Source organism: Haliotis rufescens, unplaced genomic scaffold (assembly GCF_023055435.1).
Source record: "Haliotis rufescens isolate VD_foot unplaced genomic scaffold, xgHalRufe1.0.p SCAF_11, whole genome shotgun sequence".
NCBI lineage: Eukaryota > Metazoa > Mollusca > Gastropoda > Lepetellida > Haliotidae > Haliotis > Haliotis rufescens.
This window is the reverse complement of record NW_025963791.1, coordinates 21,626,395-21,640,475: the sequence shown is the minus strand read 5'-3', so window position 1 is coordinate 21,640,475 and position 14,081 is coordinate 21,626,395.

Here is a 14,081-nt window from a genome sequence, read left to right as displayed (position 1 = left end):
ACGATTTGTAAAGACATTTTGAATACCATTTTTATCAATACTATCAAAGGCTTTTCACAAGTCTACAAATGTACAATACCGACGTTTTAATAACATATATTTGTTTAGTAACGCGTGTAAAGGAAAGGGAAGGGGAGGGGGCTGGGGTAGCCGGGTACAAAAATCGTTTTCGCTATGCCGAAGGGCCGGGTTCGATTCCTCACGTGGGTACAATGTCTGTAATCGATTTCTGGTGTTCCCCGTCCCGATATTGCCGACGTAAAACCATACTCACTCGCTCAATGTCAAACAAAGATTGCATCTATAGTTAAATAACCATTTTTCAAACCAAGTTGGGCATCCGATATTGTGGGGTTTCTTTCGGCACCGTTGCAAGTCTTGTTAATAAAAATTGATATAAACACCCATGGAGAGCAACTGTTCACTGTTATCCCTAATTAGCTATTGTGAGGTTGTGCCCGGTACTGGACAGCTTCGCCCGAACGCAACGGTCCCCAACGGTGGCTGCACGTGGAATCATGGACTATGACGCGTGATCCGATTTCGATTGTAACGAGTCTCGTTATTGTCTTTGTCAAGTAAACGTCTTGTGTTCGTACCTCTGTGTTGTATGTTATATGGGCCAGAAGACCTTACACTATACATCATTGAAGTACTTTTCTTGAGAATATAATTATATTTATAGCTTGAATATTGCTGATTTGCGGCGTAAACAAACAAAAACAAAGCCCAACATAATTTAAAACCACATATATTTACCTACCATATAACTACCCCAACGACATATCCACGCCCCCAAAATATTTGAACTAGTCGGTAGTAAACGTTTACCATCATATTATTCGTTTCTGAAAATCCATGATTTCTCCTGATCCGAATCATATGTTATTGGGAATATGTTTTTAAGTATATTCAAACTATCTTTCAAACGACAATAAACGTTTCAATGCTAATACTCCATTTAATTGCTTCATACAGATCCGTACAGAGCATACACGAAAAACAGGAAGTGAACCACTTGTGGAGTTTATTTCCGTAGCTCCGGATCTGCACTTGTCAGCATAAACAGTCACACGCTTGTGTAACCTAGTCAAGCCTAAGTGTATCTCTGACGGCCTCCGTGGTCTAATGGTGGAGCGTCCGCCCGGAGAGCGGAAGGTCCGGGGTTCGATCCCCGGCCGCGTCATACCAAAAGACGTTAAAAGATGGTACTTGTTGGTCTGGCGCTCGGCATTAAGGGGCTAAAACAAGGACTGGTCGGCTCGGAGTCAGTATACTGTGTCTGAGTGGGGTATTCATGTTAAACTGCGACATGGTATCTCAGTGAGCTAGCACTATAAATCGGCATCAGTCCGGACTAGTACAAGCAGCCACAAAAACACACACACGTACATGCACGTCGCTATATAAGTGCAATAATCTTGGACGCGACGTTAAACCCCATTTCACCTCACCTCACCTAAGTGTATCTCAACTCATCCATTAACATCGCTTTGATGTGTTATAATTACGAACGTGATGACCGTGCGTCCGTTGCCTGTCGACTTCTGACACCTAATACACGACTCGATCCTCGCCTTCATACGCTGCCCAATCATTTCTATAGATTTTGCCATTGGATCCGCTTAGCTGTTTAACGCTAGTGATTACAGCACTTTGTCCCCGGTGATTGATACGCATTCAGTATACGCCGATTGATTCCGGGATCATGCTCGCGTGGTAATGTTACAGCTAAACTCTTTACACTGCTGTTGGCTTCGATTGAGGAAGGGAGCCCGATGGAACGGATGTCGTCTGCTTAGAAATTGGCTCGTCAAGGATGCGCAGTAACATAGAAGGGCCTGTTGCTACTTTCACAAGTGATGTCGGTGAATTTATGTCCTGCATTTGGTTTATGGTCAATGTCAAAATGTACCGGAAATATCCAAATTGATCGCTGGGTTTACAATCTTGTAAGATACATCTGTTTAAAAGAAGGTTCGATTTCCTTGTGCGTTTTATGTACGACGCAACAGGAATACGTAGATTCCAGCTGCATACTCACAACTATTTTTTATTGACCCATGATATTTTTTGGCGTGTACAGCTACGTATTCTTGTGACTACGCTAACATCAGGGTCCTGTTCCTGAAAGGAATCTTAACTCCTAGAACTTATCGTAAGCCAATAATTTAGTGGTCCTTGATCCATTTGAAACGATACAGGCATGTCAACCTGCATCTGGTAATGCCAATGTTTTTTTGTTTTTTGTTGTTTAACGTCGCACTCAACAATATTCCAGATATATGACGGCTGTCCGTAAATAATCGACTGTGGACCAGACGATCCAGTGATGGACACAATGAGCATCGATCCACGTAACTGGGATACGATGACATGCATCAAACAAGTGAGCGAGCCTGACCACCCGATCCCGTTAGTCGCCTCATAATGCCATAGGTGTCGGCCTCGCAGCACGTTCGCGATAAGTATGAGAGTTACGCCCATCTTAGCGCAGAAATCAATTTGTGGAACACACACGCGGTATTTACGTTTTTACTTTTCGGTCTTGACGCAAGGTCAGAGTATGAATCTCCGTGTCAGAAATGACAACGTATGTCAGGCATAGTATAGTCTATATGTATTATAACATGTGGCAATAAATAAACAGTATTGTACACGCGCATTTCCAGACATAATTATTGAATTCACATCACATAATATGAAATATCCTGAAATAGAATTGTTCTCGAAAAATCAATCGATTAGGATACGAGTATGAGCAATCGATATTTTTATTCAAGACTGCAAGAAAAGATGACCCTTCGCCGACACTCGAATCCATGTCATTTCTAGCTCATTGACCAACTGCAAAAACTTAAAGCAGATCTTCTACTCCAGCTATTTAACCCACCATGAAGCTTGAATATTTGTGTAAAAGAACTGGGCGATCTTATCTCTACAACTACACTCTTCAAAAAAAGAAACGCACAGTTAGTATGTTGTTCATTGAACCTGACTACATACAAAATCCGGTATATAAATTGGATATATGTTATTGTAAAATGTTGGTGACATGATATTCGACAAAAGGTGCGTCAAAACGCAGCCATTGTCGATTTGCAATGTCTTAAACGGTTGGCATATCCTTCACCACGAGATCTGACTTGGTTTTTGTTCAGTGCAATTTGACAGAAACACTCTCCTTGAATCAAATTCTTCAACCTCACCTTCTTCCAATCATTGACCGACAGAGGGAGCTGTTTCAACAGGACAACCCTCCACCGCACACAGCTTGTGTCACGGTAGACTACCTTCATAACGCCAACATCAACGTCTTGCCCTGGCCGTCGAGATCTCCAGATCTCAACCCAATCGAACACCTCGATCGAAGTGTACGTCAACGTCAGAACACGCCGCAGACACTCCCACAACTGGCCAACGCGTTACATGCAGAATGGCGCAGAATTCCGCAGGACAGAATTCTACACTTATCCAGTCAGTGCCGAGATGATGTAGAGCCGTGATTGTTGCCCGGGGCAGTCACACGAGATACTGAGTTCAGCGCAACCTTTTGGCCTTATGTGACATGACAATGAACAGTTTTCAATGCCTTTGTACAATGACAACATGTGACTATCGAGCTCCAAAATTTCATATTTGTATCTATGATATTAAATCAAATACATCGACTTTATTAGGTACAATGAATTTACTAAAAATCTTCCTGTCCGTTTCTTTTTTTTTGAAGAGTGTATATATCGACAGCCTATGTTAAAGTATGGGAGTTACGATCATCTAGCACTAAGACGGCTTTGTGGAACGGGGCCCAGATTTTAATGAGCTTTGCACTTAAATGTGAGAGTGCAAGAAAGTGAGTATGAGGGTAGTGCTTTCAGCGAAAATAAATATAACAAATAGGTCCACTGTCACATTGCTATCTCTGCGCTACGATCGTTGTAACTACTCGTCTATGGAGTTACGACAGTTGTAGCGCTACGACAGCTTTGTGCAAGTGAGCCAAGGACATAAATAATATTTGGACCTGTGTAGCCGACCTACCCGTGCTCACCCTGACTGATTGTCAATGAGAAAAATATCCAACATATATCATACGTGACAATATAGCAATAAATAGGCAAGAACGGGAGCAGTCAACTTATAAGGGTCTTCTCAGGACCAAATTTGTAGTTCCCCTTTACGCAATCTCCTTGACTAACATCTAGTCTCTGAAAAAAAAGTTTTTACAGACGAAAAAAGTTGTTCAATTATCATTAGAAATAAAATATGGGGGCACGGGATGCCCACTCGTGTCTATGAATCATATCTAAAGACGTACAAGTCTAAATATGGCCTATAACTGCATGTGAAGAGAATTCACTATATTTTGTAATATCAATGGCTTCTATTATTTCTAGAATGAAAAACATCCTGAACAGGGTGTCATTTTTGGCCTATCGGCTATCTTACAGCAGAGACACTATAAATGTGACTGCTGCCACGACAGTCAGTTTATATAAACAAAATGAACAACCTAGACAGTGTTCAACCAATCACCCAGTACAGTTTTTGTTTTGTTGAATATCTCGGAATATAAACACCACAGAACGGGAAGACATTAATACAAATCCTAAAATAGCCTAATAATGCTAAATTAACACAAAACCGCGCTAGTATGAAGTAATTGTGTCGTTTTCACGCTAAAAAGCACCTATCGCACCAGATGACACCAGAGGTCAAGTAGAAATAGTCGAATTCATATTATTAAGTCACTCGTAAATAAATACTAAAACGATTGTGTTCCGGATGCCATTCGCTGCACGATGTAAGTTAGATTTAGTTCATTAAGTACAAGGGCTAAAATCATGCTCCATGTTTCTCGGTGCAGGGTTACTGTCCATGTTACTACCAACATCCGGTTTGACATGGACAACGGTTACCCCCTGTGAGTGAGTGAGTGAGTGAGTGAGTGAGTTGTGTTTAACGCTGCTTTTAACAGTATTCCAGTTATATCACGGCGTGTCAGCTTCATGTGGGAGGAAAGCCCGAAGTGATGCAGGTCTAAGACGTTTACCACTTCGGTGAAACCCACGAGCACGGGTATGGTGCTGACAAACCTAGAAACATTATTGGGGCGAACCGGGATTCGAACCCACAATCATAGGTTTCTGGCGTGCCGAAGGGACGCAACTCTGCACAGCGAATCGCGACGCCTTAGACGACTGGGCCACCCGTGCCCCCTTACCCCCTGTGAACATGCCACTGACAACTGAAAGTACCGTTTTGTGCAGGAGGGCACTGTTCATTGTGTTTGCTTAGCAGTATGTGTACGTTAAATGAAGACAATCGATTTAAAATACAACTGATGCCTATTTTAACATGGGGACATTGGACAAACCTTTACGCATTGTTCCTTACGATCCACACGACATGTTGAGAATTGGCTGAACAGAAATTGTTAAATAAGGGAACCGAAAACGTGCCCATGTCTTAAACGTACTAAAGGTCAAATTGATAACTTCAGACGTCATCCAGGACCAGTATCTCTTGTTGTGGCGTTAATACCTTCATCGGTAATTACGTCAAAGTCCTTCACCCACACTTAACAAATCACACGTATGCACCCGAGGCATACAAGCCACTTGACAGCTATTCTTCATCATACTAAACTTCATTCCTAAACATCTTTATCATCAGTGTCTCGGTCATATTTAATTATATACTTCTGTCCAGATAGTACGGAAGCTTTTTAGGGCCATTTGTTTTGGGTTTTTTCTTCTTTTTTTCTTGAAATTTCAACATACTAAGTTGAAATTGCAAGATACATACTAAGTTGAAATTTCAAGATAATAACTTGAAATTTCAACTTTGTATCTTGAAATTTCAACTAAGTATCTTAAAATTTCAAGTTCATTTTCTTGAAATTTCAACTTATGCATCTGGAACTTTCAAGTTAGAATCTTGAAATTTCAAGTAAGCATCTTGAAATTTCAACTTAGCATCTTGAAATATCAACTTAGTAAACTAAGGTGTAATTTCAAGATACTAAGTTGAAATTTCAAGTTATTATCTTGAAATTTCAAGATGATTATCTTGGAATTTCAACTTAGTATCTTGAAATTTCAACATAACATTAAAATTTAAAAACCCCAACAACAAATGGCCCTTAAAGGCTTCCGTAAGATAGCATCACTAAAGTTCAAAATAGCAACTTTATCGCCAGTTTAATAAGACCAAAAGATTATCGGTCGGTCACAGATCACTCTGTGGCTGACTAATAAACGCACTGTTTTCACTAGGGTGAATAACGTTTACAATCTTCTCTCTGTTATAAGTCTAAACGTACTAACACCTTTGACAATACAAGCAAGTTCATGTGGTAATGTGATGTCGTATCTTTGTGTATAATTTAGATATTCTCGTTGTAATTCTGATGTGGATAGATTATGTCAATCTTAAGAATGTTGTTTACATTGGAATATGCATTGGAACTAACGTAATACATATATTGTGTGAATGCTCGGATAATGTATTTAATTTGACTGTGTCGCGTGCACTATATGAGTACCATTCAATCACGTGTAAATTGTTGTTTATTGTATAATAAGGACCCTGTGTATAATTTAAATTCAATGTGTATCAGTCATTGTCAATCCTGTTCATCTGATGTTCTTCGTACATATAATGTGTATCTATAATTACTTGTAAACATTTTATAATTGATAGTAAGCATTCTATTATTGGCCGATGACATGATAGACTCTATGGGAGACTAAAAAACTCACTGTTTATTAACTCAGGTCTGTTAGTGTGTGGGTAGGCCGTGAACAGGGGTACCTCTGCTGAGCGAGTCGACCCCCATCTCGCGTTTTAATACCTCATTTGACCTGTGCGTTTGAAGTATACTCCAACATTTGAGATCTACCGGATACTCTGTAGATGGTATGCATCTGGGATTCTATGTCATATATACTGACAACAAAGATTCTTTCAAATTACTATGTTTAATCTGTCACGCCATGACATGACAGATTAACTAGAGTAATGTAAAAGAATCGGGAGTTCCTTACTTTGTTTCAGTGGTATATATAGCATGCCTGTAGTATCAACTGAAAAGCTCGTCCTTTATTGTCAGCTATCACCAGTGGGAAGTGTTCAAAAGTGCGTAGGACTTACAGCCCAGCTTTCAAATGTCGATCTGGAATCCTCTTTTATATTTCACTTTTAGTGAAATAGAACTGCAAATAAACGAAGGACTGAGTGGATACCTGAAGCTAACCTGACATAACAGCAAAACACACAACTTGCCAGTGGTATAAACTTCTCAAAGATTTACGGCTCTATGTATTCTAGGTTACCAGATACTAGGCTAGCCATATATTGATGGCTATAAATGGTGCTGTCACATTTACCTGTATGAGGTTTATGGCTACAACTACAGTTGTCATTTTCTGATTCAGATCCCAGACAGAGCCATTCCACGTGTAGAGTTGCGTCTCTTAGTCATGCCGGGACCTGCAGTTCGAGTTCCAATCCAAGTTTCGCCTCGATTATGGCTCTTTGTCAGTATGCATCTCTGTTTAAACCTAACTCACTCGCCGATTTCTATATACATTAACATATGGTTCAGAGACCATAAAATAGATCTATTTTACGGCCTCTGGTGTGATTAAGTCACGGTTTCAAAAAAACGTACTAACTTAAATCGCCGCTTTATATATAAATTAAATTCCATTCACAGACACATGGCCTTGTGGCGAACAAACATATATCGTCGTGCTATAGTTATTTTCAATTGGGTAAATGTTTGTTTGTTTATCGATTCCGAATGCAGCCATTCAGAATTTCCGCATTTTAGATTAGAGTTATCTTTCCTTTGCTGTGTAACCTCCAAGTTGTGTACAAACCAAGGGATCATGAAGCTTTAAATATATTAAAATAAATATTTATGTGTCTGGTTGTCATTTTTCATTCGCTGTTTGAAAACATAACCATGTACACAAAAAATGCAGTAACAAAAAAATCCTGGTCACCTTATTATTTCTAAAATATGGAACCGATGAGAATATTTTTTTTAAATTTTCTGTGTGGCCTTATCCGCTTATCGTTGATATGGTTTATCACGATAAAGAGAAATCTGTTGAATCAGATAGTTATGAATGCCTGCATTAGCCTATCGATTGACTTGGGAGATAGATATTTCGTTTTGTAAGATCTGCGTGGTGTTATGCTGATTTGATGTACGGAAAAGGTCATTTGAACATGACTCCGTAAGGGCAAATAATATGATTGTGAACAGTCTAGGGCATCTTTAAGACGGTCTAGGGTATTGCGTAGGACGCTGAGGTCCTGTAAGTCTCTATTCTGATCCTTATTTTCTACATCCACACTCGAATTTTCTTTGCGCTCACGGAAAGAGGCGAGGTTGGCCGATTATTTATACTGTCACAAGCCAATTCGCATAACATATGAACGGACGTTGCTTTTTTAATAAAAACCAAACCAAACGTGCTCATACTGAAATCGGATTAGACAGTGATAATGGATGTCTTTCAATGCTATTTAGATTCCTGCGCTAATATCTTTGATTTGTGAGAGGTTTACTCCATAACTGAAAATACTAATATAAATTAAATTATTTTTTATACTTTTTTATAAAATCTTGTGGGCGGTTATCCAGAATGTTAAGCATGCCCAGTGAAGCCATTTCTGACTTGACAGGTTTCATGCTTTTATCACAAAGTGCACAGTCCACCCATTTCTGTCTTGAAACGGCTGAACCACAAAACCTGCTTTCGTTATCAGAGAAAAAGGTCAATGCCTGTGTTGATGCTGTGCGTGTGCATGTGTGGTGAGTGTGTGTGTGTGTGTGTGTGTGTCGGGGGGTGGGGGTGGGGGTGGGTGGGCCCCACCCCACCCCCCGACACACACACACTGGGGTGTGGAGGTTTATATACTGTATATCCCTTTGGAACCTTATTAAAATACATGTGATGTAATTGATATCGAATATATTATGTTCATGTTGTTTCAAGAGGTGTTCACATTAAGCATGTGGAAGTTGGCAGATCTACATATCCTTCACCTGTGACAATGTAGAGATAATGTAGTGAGACAGGGTCCTTCAATAAAGGTCAAGGTCATTCGAATAAATTGAACCTGAATAATGTTGTGATGAGGCAGGGTTGAGTGGATGGTTTGTGATGTTCTCCGAATATGGGCATGCTGAGAGCCAAATTTAGCTTGCATTAAGTCATTAGTGACTGAGGGAATGTCAAATCAGAGATAGTTCAGGTTCCAAATAATTGGTTTCCAGAAATATGCAATAAAAACATACTTTCTTTTTGTATCTGTTTAGCTAATCCACTAAGCCATTTACTGGGGTTAACAAAGTCAGTAACAAGTGTGTTTCAGCAACAAACATATATATTAACCATATAAAAACTACTGATACAATATGATTGTGCTTTTCCCAAAATGTTCTAATGATTTGTTAACAGTCCCAAAATAATCACAAAGGTTTAAAGGTGGCACAACAACACAAAATGTTGCTTCAAGCATTCATCTTGTTGGATGTGAACACTCTCTTGATCATGTTGATCACATGGGACAGGAAGGCTCTCAAGAAAGACTGGGGCTTCACACGTGTGTCGTCATCTTCACCAAGAAGTATCTCAATGAAATCAGTGTCATCCATGATGACCTGACCAGTGATGTTCACTGACACAGATGAGACAGGGTCGGGGAGGGACGTGATGGGTGAGGGCAGGAGGGACAGGGGGTGGGGACGGGTCACACAGCGCTGAGAGTAAGAAAGATAAAACAAGAGAAATGTTAAACACTAGTTGATATATGTTTATTTGTCAAGCGATGAATGAGTTGGTATGTGTGAGATAGGACATTGGTAAATATGTGTTTGGAAAAGCTAAGGGCGGGTAATGTAAAAGTAAGATCATAAGAGAAGAGTGTTTACGAAATGAAAACCTTGTAGACTTTGTGCTCAGTCAATTGCAATGGGACAAATCTAGACAAGATTCGTCAACGTATGCTGCTTGCCAAAAGTGGCGTTTCTACACAAATCTTGACCTCTGTCTAACTTAAAAAAACGACTTCAAGCGCTTTTAAAATGTGTACATGTACAAGTTTTTAACCCATTGTCACCTACACGACGAGAGACAGGAGTGGTTGGGAGGACGAGAACCTGGGGAAACCTTGTCACCATCAGATCTATATCAGTGTAACAGTAAAGACGTTTTAAAATAGCGAATGAACAGGCGCCAAACGTGCATCAATAGATTATTTATTCAAAAGCATTTGGGAAGGACAGACACCTTCATTCCTAAAAAGCTTTACATCAACTCACAAGTGCTTTATAGATGAACCACGATACATTATGTGTATAAAGTATTAGCAAATAAACAAAAATCTTCATCTTCGTTTGCACCTATGTTATCCCTACACATCGCCTACCAATAAAACAAAAGTTTAGGGAAATGAGCCAGAAAACATCCACAACTTTGTACCTTGAACATAGCTGCTCGACTGCATACTGACACTCAAAAGCGATGTTCAAACTAGCGCAGATTCAAACCCGAGCGATATATTCAGAAGATAATGCAACAACAATGGCGCCTGTTGACTTCGGAAGTCACTGGTTACGGTCGTCAAGGACGGAAGGGAGACCACTCTCATTTGCGGAGACCTTGGAAAACCGCTAATATATAATCAGGTATTTTACGTCTGCAATCACATCATTTATTCAAATAAGAAAACCCCAATGCGATGCGATGCGAGCGCCAAAATAAATGTCTTTTGTTGAAACGATATTTAATCAAATATAAAAGTACTGTTTAAAAACGCCGAGCGAAAAACTGTTGCAATTAAGTGCACCCATACGATAGGAGCTAGACGCCTCAGCACACTTCGGTGCAGTGATGACTTATCTTTAACCACATACTGAACACGATCGGCCCTTTCCGCTTAAAAAAACCCCCTGAGGTAACTTAACCATTGTAATCCGGAACTATATTAACCTCTCGACCTCGCTAGCACATGACCGTCACGTGATGTCAGTCGATGCCTATGATGAACCCCTTGTCAGATGGAAAGGCCGCAGAAAACTGGTAATATGGTAGTGGTATGTGATTATGAATTGCGATAGATCACAACATAGCATCTTATGTGACAAAAAGGGTCCGTTCGGAAAAAGATATGCGGTTCTAAATCATGATAACTCCAGACCGTGTCCCATCGTGCTTGCACTTTCAGTCAACATGTTGGAATAATATTTGTATAAAGTTCTTTTGAATATATTAAGGATAAAAACTTGGAAATAAATTACTACTTATATACAATACTAACGAAAATTAAACATTGAGATAAACAGTTTACGCGCAAAAATATGCATCTGCGAGCGTGTTTGGCTGAGGCATAAATTCCGACTCAATCCTCAATAAAGGTGGCCTAGGTTTGGTTGTGGGGTCTTATAGGATCTTATTGCACGTAATTTAAACAGTTCTAAATATTATTGCTAAAATATGTTTGACAAAATGCTATTTATATATAAACCATTAACATATAATTACATGGTCTTAATTTCATAACGTCAACATGTCTGAAACAATGCCGATGCGACGTTATATATTTACTCACTCACTCACACTTCAACTAGCAAGTTAACTGGGGGCCAAAAGAAAGTATACGCCAATGATGGATGGTGGCTAAAAATGAAACAAACAAGAAATGCACTTATGCATCTGGAACTTTCAAGTTAGCATCTTGAAATTTCAACTTAGCATCTTGAAATTTCAACATAACATTAAAATTTAAAAAACCCAACAAATGCCCCTAGAAGGCTTCCGTAAGATAGCGTCACTAAAGTTCAAAATATAGCAACTTTATCGCCAGTTTAATCAGACAAAAAGATTATCGGTCGGTAACAGATCACTCTGTGGCTGACTAATAAACGCACTGTTTTCACTCGGGTGAATAACGTTTACAATCTTCTCTCTGTTATAAGTCTTAACGTACTAACACCTTTGACAATACAAGCAAGTTCATGTGGTAATAATTAAATTTTCGTTGTGTTCATGGAAATTCCTGCATTCTGATTAGCTGAATTGGTCACGTGTTATTGCATTCATTTCCCAATGAATGTAAAAAATTAAGCCACGCCCACCGCGGCGCACTACTTTTATTACTGCGGAATGTCGGGGAATCCCAATATTACAGTCGAGGGAATTCCCTTTCTGCAGACGTGTATCGTCATGCACAGGACATTTAGCGACTTTCATGCATATTCATTTTCCAAACAACCGTTTGAAACCGAAAACGAATGAAACAGCAAACGTGCAGGCTCTCTCGCCTGTTTTTTCCCCGCTCGTCTCGGTTCAACTTTCATGTCTTCGGGTTTCATTTCTAACTAGCATTTCTCTAACTGAGTTTTACCGTAATCAGGGAAGTAATGTTTGAATCACGCAGTAAATGACCATGTTATTTGAAACAGCCGCCTTCTCTCGGTCGACATATTTCTTCCGGTTCGTTACAGTCTGACTGTTGCAGTTCTTTTTGCCTCTTGCCTTAATTGACAGGTCTAATGAACATTGTTTTAATCCCACTCTCCGTTGATTGGCTACTGACTGTGTAGGCGTGTCAAGTTATGTGCATAAATTAAACGATCACCTGATTCATGTCACGCCACTGTATATATTCCTACACCTGGAATGTTTATCAATGTCGTCATTTTTGTCTGTTTTGATATATGCAACTGTTTGGGGTTAAACTGTTGTAGATAAAACATGTTTAACGTTGTCGAATTTAATTATAAGCATTGACTGTATATTTTTTTCGGTTCATTGAGGTATGAATCGAAAAACCGATGTGCAAACTTTTGTAAGAATCCGCTACGCGGATTCATACAGTTTGCACATCGGTTTTTCGATTCATACCTCAATGAACCGAAAAAAATACGCAGTCAATCCTTAAATAATTTTTTTATTTGAAGTTAACACGATATACGGCTTTTCCATTGGACGAGAGGTCGGTCACATGACCGCGAAATTGACGTTCATAAGTGTATGAACGACACTTTGACGTTCATAAGTTTTTCACGAGACCGTGTTCTTGAAATGACGTAAACACTGACGGACTACTTCCACATTCCTGGGGAAACCCCTGGGAATTCCCTAGCACGAAAACATGCATAAGCGTTCTTTCTGATCATTTAGAACCTTTATTCTGGGTCTCAGCGTTTTCAGTATACTTTGAGAAATGTCAGAGAGCGTGACTGCATGATTGTTCACGAATATCCTCGCTACGGCCCATCCTAATGAACAAACGAAGAAATGCACATCTAAACTATCGTAGTATCGACTCGATCCGTGCCTAGGCTGACATTGACCGCCTCCAGCAATCTATGAATTTACCTTTGTGTCTGTTTGACGCATCTTTATTCAACTTTCAATGATCGGCCAGTTGATCAATGATGACTAACACATGTAACCGCCAAAGGTTCATCAACAACTTCGGAAATCTCTCCCGTCACGTTTATCGTGTCGGCCATTTTGACGTCTTGTACTTGATGTAAATGTATTACGACGCGCTGTCATTGTGACTGACTTACTGAGGTAGTTCTTTACAGACCTTTCTCATCTAATGAGGATATGATTTGAACACATGTGCTGCGTAAGATGTTTCTGGAGAGCAAGTTGTGCATTCATACGCCCATGTCACCTCTCTTTTTGAGGAACTATTTTACTCCGCGATATAGCTGGTTGTTGTATGGCTGTCAGTGTAAACATGAAGTCACACGTACTAAATAAAATTGTGTTTAGATCTAGGCCTACATCTTTTGAGGTAAGAAATTGTGATAAAAAAATTATAAGAATTGACCTTCACTTTGTGTGAGTTCATTGGAGTATGAACCTTCATAGAGTGAGGGCCTAACATTGTATGAACGTCGTCGCAAGCTCCGACGTTCATACAGTTTGGCCCTCACTCTATGAAGGTTCATACTCCAATGAACTCACACAAAGTGAAGGTCAATTCTTAAATGTGATGTCGTATCTTTGTGTATATTTTAGATATTCTTGTTGTAATGCTGA